This window comes from Fukomys damarensis, unplaced genomic scaffold, assembly GCF_012274545.1.
Source record: "Fukomys damarensis isolate Sample0158 unplaced genomic scaffold, DMR_v1.0_HiC HiC_scaffold_9, whole genome shotgun sequence".
NCBI classification, from domain to species: domain Eukaryota; kingdom Metazoa; phylum Chordata; class Mammalia; order Rodentia; family Bathyergidae; genus Fukomys; species Fukomys damarensis.
Window position 1 is genome coordinate 44,647,386 of NW_022900921.1, and position 10,528 is coordinate 44,657,913.

The following is a 10,528-nucleotide window of genomic DNA, read 5'->3' on the forward strand; positions in this document are numbered from 1 at the left end:
TTAAAAAATTAAATTCATTTGTGTTTCTTACCCACAATCCAAGAGACATATTCTACTGTAGATTTTCTGTCTGAAATCTAAGAGTCCAGTTTTAAATTTGTTCTGGATGAAAAGAATCGAAACAGTGTATTATTATTATTATTATTATTAATCCGCATCAGCAGCAAATGTTACCAAAGTGCTAACCAAATGACCCATTGTCCGCCCCACTCCCTGACGTTTGTTTCTTACCCACAATCCAAGAGACATATTCTACTGTAGATTTTCTGTCTGAAATCTAAGAGTCCAGTTTTAAATTTGTTCTGGATGAAAAGAATCGAAACAGTGTATTATTATTATTATTATTATTAATCCGCATCAGCAGCAAATGTTACCAAAGTGCTAACCAAATGACCCATTGTCCGCCCCACTCCCTGACGTTCTACTGCTTGTTCATCCATCCAAAGCCAATATTTGGAAGAAAGTCTATTTCGCGTCTGTGAAGTTCCCCAGGTCCCCAGCGCCAGGACCGACCGGAGCCACACTTTCTGGGATGACTTTCTTGTCTCTATCTTACTGCGGTGCCGGTGACACGCAGTCTAACACACAGCTGGCCTCTCCCTCCTCTTTCAGGTCTTTTCTCACTTTTCTGGCTGCTCTTTCTCAGTCTCGTGTTGGGAACCGATCTTCTCTGTAGTCTTCTCTAGCCTTGTTTTATTCTCCTCTCTGGAGGTAACCTTGTCTCCCACGGCTCTGCCATTGTTTCATGCTGCTTTCCCAGCCTTAGCTCTCTCTCTCTCTCCCTCTTTCCCCCATCCCTGGAGTGATGCGCCCTATCTTCTCCGAGAGGCAGTGTAGGCAGTCACAAAAAACATGGGCGCTTGTCCAAGTGAGTCCACACTGCCCTGGCCTCCTCCTATGTGACAAACCATTTGCCTCCTCTCTCCGTTTCCTTCCCACGCCCCTCTCTGTGCTGCGATTTCAGCGTGGCATGTCAGATGCGATGTCTGTGGTGAGGGAGGATGCTCATCCAGGCTTTCTGTTTTCACAGAGGATAAAGAACATCCGTTCCCTGCTGTCGCCTTACACCTTCCTCCCCACGATGATGCTCATCCAGGCTTTCTGTTTTCACAGAGGAGAAAGAACATCCTTTCCCTGCTGTCGCCTTACACCTTCCTCCCCACGAGGGGCAGTGACATCTGATGGCGGGGTTTGGGAGGAGGACCTCCTGGGCATGCGGTTCAGCCCTGCATGCTGACTTTCTGAATGCTGTGCCCACCCTCCCCTGCCCTGCCTGAGCAGGCGGCCTGTGGAGGGGAGGAGGGGCGGGGGTTTCCCTGTTCCATTTGAGACTGAGGGAGTAAGTTCAGTTGCAGAACCTAAAAAAAGTTCCATTAGGTAAAAATTTCCCAAGTAGCCTTTTCTCTCTGAAGTGTTCTGACTCTTATGTTTTATTTTCTAATTAGGCCCAAACTTGAAGGGGGTTTAGAACGGTGAGCATTTTCCATTGTCCCAGGACATGGTAAATGTGCAACACAGGTTGGCCACTTTTATTCTTCTCCTGTTTTTTTTTTTTTTTTGAGACAGGGTATCACTATGTAGTTGAGGCTGACCTGGAACTCATTGTGTAACCCAGGCTAGTCTCAAACTCACAGCGATCCTCCTGCCTCAGCCTCCCAAGGGCTAGGACAACAGGTGTGCATCACCACACCCGGCCTTCTGGTTTTTACTTCCAATATTTAATAGGTCCTCCTACTTAACTTTTAGCAGGTGATTTGCCATGAATGTCTTGCTTTCCTACAGAGTCCAGACCTATTTGAATAACCTTGAAAAGCTAGAGATAGTGTATCCTTCAGGAGAGAGTTAGGGACCTCCTGTCAGACCTATTAGGTCTAGAGAACTATTTCCCCAATTAGCAGAGAAAGGATCATGAATATGTTTAGTTTTATTGTATGATGCCAAACTGATTTAGAAAGTGATTACACCAACTGCTGCTCTCAGAGTACGAGAGATCCCATTTTCCCACATTCTAATCATTACTGTTATTGTCAGGTTTTTGTTTCTTTACTGACACCTCTCCCTAAATCTGGTAGATGAGCAACAGGATTTCCTTATTATTTGAATTTACCTGGTGGCCAGTGTGGTAGATTGCTTTTCTCTCTATTTATTGGCCACTTTAATATCCTTGGTGAAATGCCTAGCAATATCTTTTGTTCATTTATTTTTATTGTAAAAACACGTTGGATGTTGAATATTGGAGTGCAGAGTGTGATGTTATTCCCTCTGTGCTCGCTGTTGTAAGGATATTTTTAGGGTTTGCCACCTTGCATGACTGAGGTTCTGGACCCGAGGAGCGGCCCCCAGCAGCTAGAGCATGTGGCTTTTTTTTTTTTTTTTTTTGGTACCGGGGATCGAACTCGGGTCCTCGCGCTTGAGAGGCAGGCTGCAGAACCACTGAGCTAAATCCCCTGCCCGTGACATTTCTGTTTTAAGGCTAATGTGCTGCTGTCTACATATGCCACCTTTCCTTTCTCCGTTTGTCCACCAGGGGACATTGAGGTTGTATCCACTCCATGGCTGTTGTGAGCCATGTGAACTGTGTGAGTTGTCAGCCACAGGAGACTGTGACTGTCCTTCAAGACCCTGTGCCCAGTTCTTGTGGGTAAATAACCGGAAATGGGCTGCTGGATCTGCTGGTGGTTCTATTTTTAATTTTTTGAGGAACTGCCATGCTGTTTTCCGCAGCTGCTGCACCATTTGACACATCTACCAACCACACGGCTCTAATGTCTCCTCATCCTCACCAACACGTGCTATTTTCTGTTTTTGTGAGTTTGTTTTAAAACAATGACCATCTAACCGGCACAAGGAGAATGGGCACACATCATTGTGTTTTCACTTGCACTTACCTAATGATTGGTGACCTTGAACAACTTTCTGTATATTTGTTGACTGTGTATTTTCTTTTCTTTTTTTTTTTTTTTTTTTTTTGTGCTTGAGATTGAACTTGGGACCTTGTGCTTGTGAGGCAGGTGGCAGCAACATTGAGTTAAATCCCCGGCCTGGTGTATTTTCTTTTGAGAAAAGTCTGTTCAAGATTTTTGCCAATTTTAAAACAGAGGGAGAGAGAGAGAGAGGGAGGGAGGGAGAGATTGAGCCGTAGGGGGGGTTCCTTATATTTCGGATATTAACACCTCATCAGAGATATGGCGAGAGAGATATTTTCTCTTGTTCTTCAGGCTGCTATTCATTCTGGAGAGTGTTTCTCTGCTGTGCTCATGCATTTTCTTTGATGCATTCTCACTGCCTATTTTTATCTTGTTGCCTGTGCTTTTGGTGTCAGGTCTATGAAATCACTGTCAAGGCTAACACTACGAAGCTTTCCCCTTGTGTTTTCTTCTAAGAGTGTTGATCGTGCGCTTAAATCTTCATCCCATTTTGCATTAATTTTGTGTATGGTGTAAGAAAAGGGTTCCATTTCATAATTCTGTATGTGGATATCCGATTTCTCTAACACCACTTGTTGAAGAGGCTGTCTTTTCCTCAGTACATTATTTCAGCACTCTTGTGAAGGGCTGTTGATGTGTGGGTTTAGGTCTCTTCAGAAAACAACTCTTAGCTTTGTTGTTCTTAAAATTAATTTTCTTTTTCCCATTTTGCTTATTTCTGCTCTAACCTTTAATTTTCCTCCCTTCAACTAATTTTGGGCTTAGCTTTTTGTTCTTCTTTGTCTAGTTCCTTCAGGTGTTAACTTGGGTTGTTTATGATCTTTTTGACTATAGGTGTTCGCTGCTATAAGCTTCCTTGTTATGACTGGTTTTGTCTCATCTATAAGTTTTTGTATGTTGTGTTTCATTTTCATTTGCCTTAAGACATTTTCTACACTTCTCTTTTGATTTCCTCTTTGACCCATTGCATTGTCCAAGAGTGTATAGTTTCCCCATGTTTTAAATTTTTCTAGTTTTCCTTCTTTTGTAGTTTCATCCCAGTGTGGTCAGAAAAGACATTTGATACAATTTCACTCCTATTAAATATGTTAAAACTTGTTTTATGATGTAACAAGTGAATTATGCTGTAGAATATTCTGTTTGTTTGAGAAGAATGTGTATTCCACTAGTGTTGGATGGAATTTTCTATGTATGTTTGTTAGGCCTATTTTGTCTGTGACATTGTTCCTGACCTGACCCTTATTTAAAGCGAGGTACTGAAATCTTCTACTATTATTGTGTTGCTATCTGTTTCTTTCCACATTGTGTGTGTGTGTGTGTGTGTGTGTGTGTGCACTTGTGCATGTGCGCGCTTCCTGGAATTGAACCTAGGGCCTTGTGCATGCTGATCATACATTTTATTTCTAAGTCACACTCCAGACCTTCTTGTAAGTTTTGCTAATGTTTACTCTTGTATTTGGTTAATCTTATGTTGAGTTGGTACACAGTATATACCTACCATTTTTCTATACCCATGGTAAATTGATTTAATATTATATCACGACTTTGAGTCTTGTGATAGTTTTGACCCCAAATCTATTTGTCTCATGTAAATATGGCCACTCCCTTTCCCTCTTGGAATATCTATATATGTCCTTAAGTCTAAATTGAATCTTTTATAGACAGTACAGTTTCCATTTCTTAAATCCATCCAGTTACTCTTTGTCTTTTCACTGGGAGGCTAAACCATTTACATTTAAAGCAATTTCTGAAAAGGAAGAAGTATTGTCATTTTGTTAATTGTTTTCTGTCTTGTACCTGTTTGTCCCCTTTTACCTCTCCTGTATCTACCTTTGGATTTCATTGACTTTTTTTTTGTAGCAACATAAAGCTTGAGTCTTTTCTCTTTTTTTGTTTGTGCATCTCTTATACATATTTTCTGTGGAGTTACCATGAAGATTATATAAAACACAGTTATAACAATCAGTTTAAAACTGATAACTCACTCGCAGATGTATACAGAAATCCTACTCTTGCTGCTCCCTCTGGTACTGATGTCACTAATTACATCTTTTTGTATTCTGCATTCATTAATATGTTTTTAGAGCTATTGTTACTTATTGCATTTTTGTCTTTTAATTTCTGTATCAGAGCTATAAGTGATCTATGCACTGAAACGGTATTATACTAATCAGTGTTTACTTTTGCCAGCAAGCTTTATGTGTGATATGATCTCCCCCGGCTCTCTAGTGTCTTTTGGTTTGAATTTAAAGGACTCATTTTAGTATCTCTTGTAAGGCGGACGCAGTGGTAATGAATTTCCCAGTGTTCTGTTTATTTGGGACAATCTTTTTCCTCTTTATTTTTGAAGGACCGTTTTGCCAGATGTAGGATTCTTTTGACAGGTTTTTATCTCAGCATTCTGAATATATGTCGTTACACTCCCTTCTGGCCTAGAAGGTTTCTGTTGATAATCTTATGGAGATCACCCTTGCATTATGTAAGACTGAAAACTACGATGAATATTTAAAAAAGATTTTACCCCTCAAAATATTCTTTTACTTTGGACACACTCATCCCATTGTTCTCACCACTTTCTGAAGCAGTTCTGGAAGTACTCTTTTTTTTTTTTTTTGAGACAGGGTTTCACTATGTAGTTGAGTAGTTGAGACTGACCTGGAACTCACTATGTAGCCCAGGCTGGTCTTGAACTCAGTGATCCTCCTGCCTCAGCCTCCCCAGTGCTTTACAAATAAAGTGGGATTGCAGGCATGTGCCATCACGCCTGGCTCTGGAAGTACTCTTTCAATGAGAGTCTTCAGTTGCTCTGGCTGCCTCTTTGTCCTGAATCGATTCAAAACAATAACCTTTCACGGTCATGTTGACTTTCGGGAAGAGCCAGAAGTTGCACAGTGCCAGGCCTGGTGACTGAGGTAGCTGAGGACCTACAATAAGTTGTTACTATCCTGCCTTTCCATTGGATGGCTCTTGGCAGCAACGTTCACTGGATTTTTCATCACACCTCATAGACACTCACAACAGAAGACTTCCAGAACCGCTTCAGAAAGTGGCAAGGTGGTGGGATACATGTGTCTGAAGCCAGCGAAAGGATTCTCATGGGGATCCATGGCAATGTGTCTTTTCTTCTACCATATTTTAAAAACTTAAACATTCACCCATGCGTTTTGATCACATCTCATGTACAATGAATCATTTTTTAAAAAATTCACGTATTTATTTTGCTGCTTTCAAAACTGTCTTTGTCTTGGCTGAGGATTTAGCTCAGTGGCACTGCACCTGCCTTGAAAGTGCAAGGTCCTCAGTTTGACCCCTGGAACCCCACCCAAAATTGTCTTTGTCTTTAAGTTCATTGTGGCTGGGTTCCATTGGACTTCTTAAATGAGGGTGTCATTTCCTTCCCCAGATTTGGGGAAATTTCAGCAATTATTTATTCATATAATGTTTACCTCTTTCTTTTTCCTGGAATTCTCATAGTGCACTTTTTTTTTTTTTTAAGAACTGGGGATTGAACCCAGGATCTTCATATTGAGTTATATTGCCTGTCCCTTTTTTATTTTTTATTTTGAGACAGGATCTCAACTAAGTCAGCAGAACCACTGAGTCCCCAGCCTCTCTCGGATTACAGGTTTGTGTCCCCACATCTGACTTTGCCTCTTTGTGTTTTTGAGACAAGGTCTTGCTATGTACCCATGCTGACCTTGAACTCACTATGGAATCCAAGCTGGATTCCTGGAACTCTTGACCCTCCTGCCTCAGCCTCCCAAGTAATGGGATTATGGATGTGTGCCACCATGCCTGGACCCACAGTGCTTGTATTTCTTCCCCTTGTTGGTGTCCTATGCGTCTCCTACGTTTCATCCTCCTTTTTCATTCATGTTTCTTTTTCCTCCTCTGACTGCATAATTTCAACTGATCTGTCTTCAACTTTGCCGATTCTTTTTTCTGCCTGATCAAGTCCACTGAACTTTTCTAGGGAATTTTTTGATTTAGTTATTATGCTTTTCAATTCCAAAGTTTCTGTTTGGCTTGTTTCCGGTATTTTCTCCTTGTTGATATGGGCTAAACATTAGATAATATTTCTTTTGTTTAGTGTGATAAAAGTCTGAGTTAGGTAAAAAACTCTGTCATAGAGACACACTAAAGTATTTCCAGTTGTGAAATTTGCAAATCATGTATCTGACTAGGAACTTATATACAGAATACACAAAGGTCACTTACAATTTAATAGCAAGGAAATTGCCCAATTTTAAAGGGCCAAAGGATATGAATAGACATTTCTCCAAGGATGATATAGAAGTGGCCAATAAGCTCATGAGAAGATGCCCAACCTCAGCCCTTAGAGAATGTAAATCAAGGAGATATCACTTTGCATCCTCTTGGCTGGCTATAATTTTTTTTTTTTTTGGTACTGGAATTGAACTCTGGCCCTTGTGCTTGCGAGGCAGGCAGCAGAACCAACTGAGCCAAATCCCCAGTGGCTATAATTTTTAAAAGGCAGGTAATAAATGTTGGCAGAATGTGGAGAAATGGGATCTATCTACATTCCTAATGGGAATATAAAATGGTGCAGGCACTTTGGAAAGAAATTTACCTTTCCTCTAAAGGTAGGTTTACCATATGAGCCAGGAATTTCACTGCTAGATATGAACTCAAGAGAAATGAAAACCTATGTTCCTGAAAAGATGTGCACACAGTTGTTTAGAGAAGCAGTATTTCTGATAGCCAAGAGGTGGAAGCCACCTAGATGGCCAGGAAGTGATGAATGATAATAAAATGTGGTATCCATCCCGTGGGATATTGCCTCAAAAAGGGGCACTTATTAGAGAGGGGGGAGAGGCGTGGCTGCCAGGGCCTTTTGGGTTTTCTTCTATTTATGAAAGTATTTTCAGTTTAGATCACAGTTCCACAGTTCTAAATATCCTAAAACCCATCGACTGTGTATGTTAAATGGGAGGGCTTTATGTAATGTGTATCTCAAAAAAATCAATTTGGAACTTGTGCTCTGGGGTCAGTCTGGAGTCAGAGCCGGGACAGCTTTCCCCCAGCTCAGTAGCTTTCCTGTCTCCTCTGGGGCGCTGAGGGCAGGCTCGCTGCTGATGCCCTTACCCAGAGTGTGACCCTGGGGTTTTTCGCTGGTGCTGAGGGTCTGTCTCAGACTCCCCACACCGCGGGTCCTGACGTTTGGCTTCTGTCCTCTTCACTCCGATGTCATCCCAACTGAAGCTCAGGTTCATGTGGAGCAGGGGAATCAGCGGTCTCTGTGTTGCTGCTGTCCCACCCTGCCACAGTTTAAGGCCCACACGCTCACCCCAGCGTCTCAGTGCTTTTAAGAAGGTATTTTTATTATAGATTTTACAGGATCCTGAGTTGGATCCAGCTGACTCCTATTCTCAGAAAACGATAGTGCCTTTAAATCCTTAATGACTTTAAGTTCATGGCTTCCTCCTCCTTTAGTTCCCTCCCTTGCCCCTCTAGAGCTCTCACACCTTCCCTTTCTCCCCTTTCTTCGGATCTCTTTCCAAACTGCACCTGTGGGTGAGGCTTCCTTTGAATGCATTTACGAAGCCAGATTCCCCTCCTCGTTACTGTCACCTGCATGGTGTGTTGCTGACACCAAAACTCATTGCCATGACATATTTTGCTTTTGATCATTGAGGAGTTTAGTGTCGGCCTTTTCCTGCCTGGATCCTAAATCCTAAGAGCAGGGATTTATACATGCTGATCCCCCACATTTCATGCACACCTGGTTAAAAGCATAAATGCATGGCAAACCATCTTGGAGCACACTGCTATATATTTTAGATCAAATAGCTGCTTCTGGAAAAATCTGTCTCCTGCCAGAATGTGAGTGGGCTTCCAGCTTGTCATGCGTGAAATCTATGTTCTAAAATCTGTGTGGGCGTTACTATTTTTGCCCTGAAGAAACGCGCCACTCTGACAATTGGTGATGCTCCCTGGGGAGGTTCCCGGTGGCGCAGGGCCCTGTCAGTATTCCCAGTTCTCACTGTTGTTCCCACGTATACACCAGGGGCCCCAAGGTGCCTCCTTCCCACCCAGTGCCGCGGCAGGTAGAACAGCCCTGCAGCAGTGTCGCGGCCAAGGAGAGGTATCGGTGGCTGTGGCCCTGCTTGTCTCGGATGGGTCTTTACCAGCCAGGGCAGTGACATAGACATTTCCTTGGTTGTGGTGGTTAGGCTGATGAGCTAGACGCCTCCTTGCTCACCCCTGTGAGTGGCTCTGTTAGTGGTTACGTGCTCAGACCAACGGCCCAGGGATAACTCCACTGAAGCAAAGGTGTGAACTGTGTTGTTTCCACTTCCTCTGTCTTGGGAGCCCCTCTGCCGTGAAAACAAGTGTGGATGAGCCTGCTGGAGGGGTGTGTGAGCCGCACAGAGCCCAGCCCAGGCATCCCAGCCAGTGCTGTCCCAGAGCAGCCAGGTCCCACGCACTTGTTGGAGACCTGGAGAGGTGAGCAAGCCCGGCCAGAGTCATCAAGTCTAGCCCAGATCGGTAGAGCCCTCAAGGGAGCCCACAGTCTGGGGCGGGGGAGAGTACTAGCAAGGTGGGTTTGCTCTGGGCCACCGAGGATTAGCTGTGATGCTGCGATAAAGACTGCCCAAGCCAGGTGTGTGGCACACACCTGTAATCCCCATATCGCGGACAGCTAAGTCAGGTAGAAATATTATAGGCAGTCAGATAGGGCTAGCCCTCGAGAGAGTCAGGACAAAGGTAAAATACCTTACAGCTGTGGCTGGAGGCACATCTATTGGAAACCAGGCCTCAAGATAAAGGTGAAATGCCCAGGCCTGCACACTTCACCAAAGGACAAGGCGAGTGGTAACACCAGCCTAATGAAGTCTAGATAGACATCAGTCCCTCCGGTGGGTGACCATGACCAAGACCTCCCAACTCTCTCCTAGAAAAGCTCTTTGTTCTTTCTATGCATGCTTGTTAAGTGACTTGTTCCCCACTGGATCACTTATTACCTAAGCAACTATATTTTGTAAACTTACCGGTGGATCATAGCTTTAACCCATGTTGTACCCACATGCTGTATAAAACTTCCCTGAAAAGCAGGGTCCTCAGATACCCACTCCGGACCCCTCCTGCCTCTCAGGTGCTATCCTCTCAATGGACATTTCCTACTCTTACTTAATCTCTGTTGATCCTAGAATTCATTGTTCGATTTTACAGACTTCTAACGGGTTGGGAGCTGTAATATTTCCCTTTTATCATTTGGAGGTCCTATTCATCTCCCATATCATCCTCTTATCACCAGTACTCTAGGAGGCTGAGGCAGGTACATCACAAGTTCAAGCCCAGACTGGGCAACTTAGTGATTTAGCAAGACCTTGAATCAAAATAAAAAATAAAAACCGGCCTGGGAATGTAGCTTAGAGGGAGGGCCCTGAGGCAGGGGTGTAAGGGCTGGTAACAGGGGAGAGGAATGGTCAAAATATATTTATAAGCACTGAACCCCCCACCCCACAAACTAAGACCAATCCATGATGCAAGCAGGAAACAATCTTTACAACCCGCTCTGCCAAGCATTTTTGCCTCTCACATAAAAAAAAAAAAAAAAAAAAAAAAAAACAAAAACA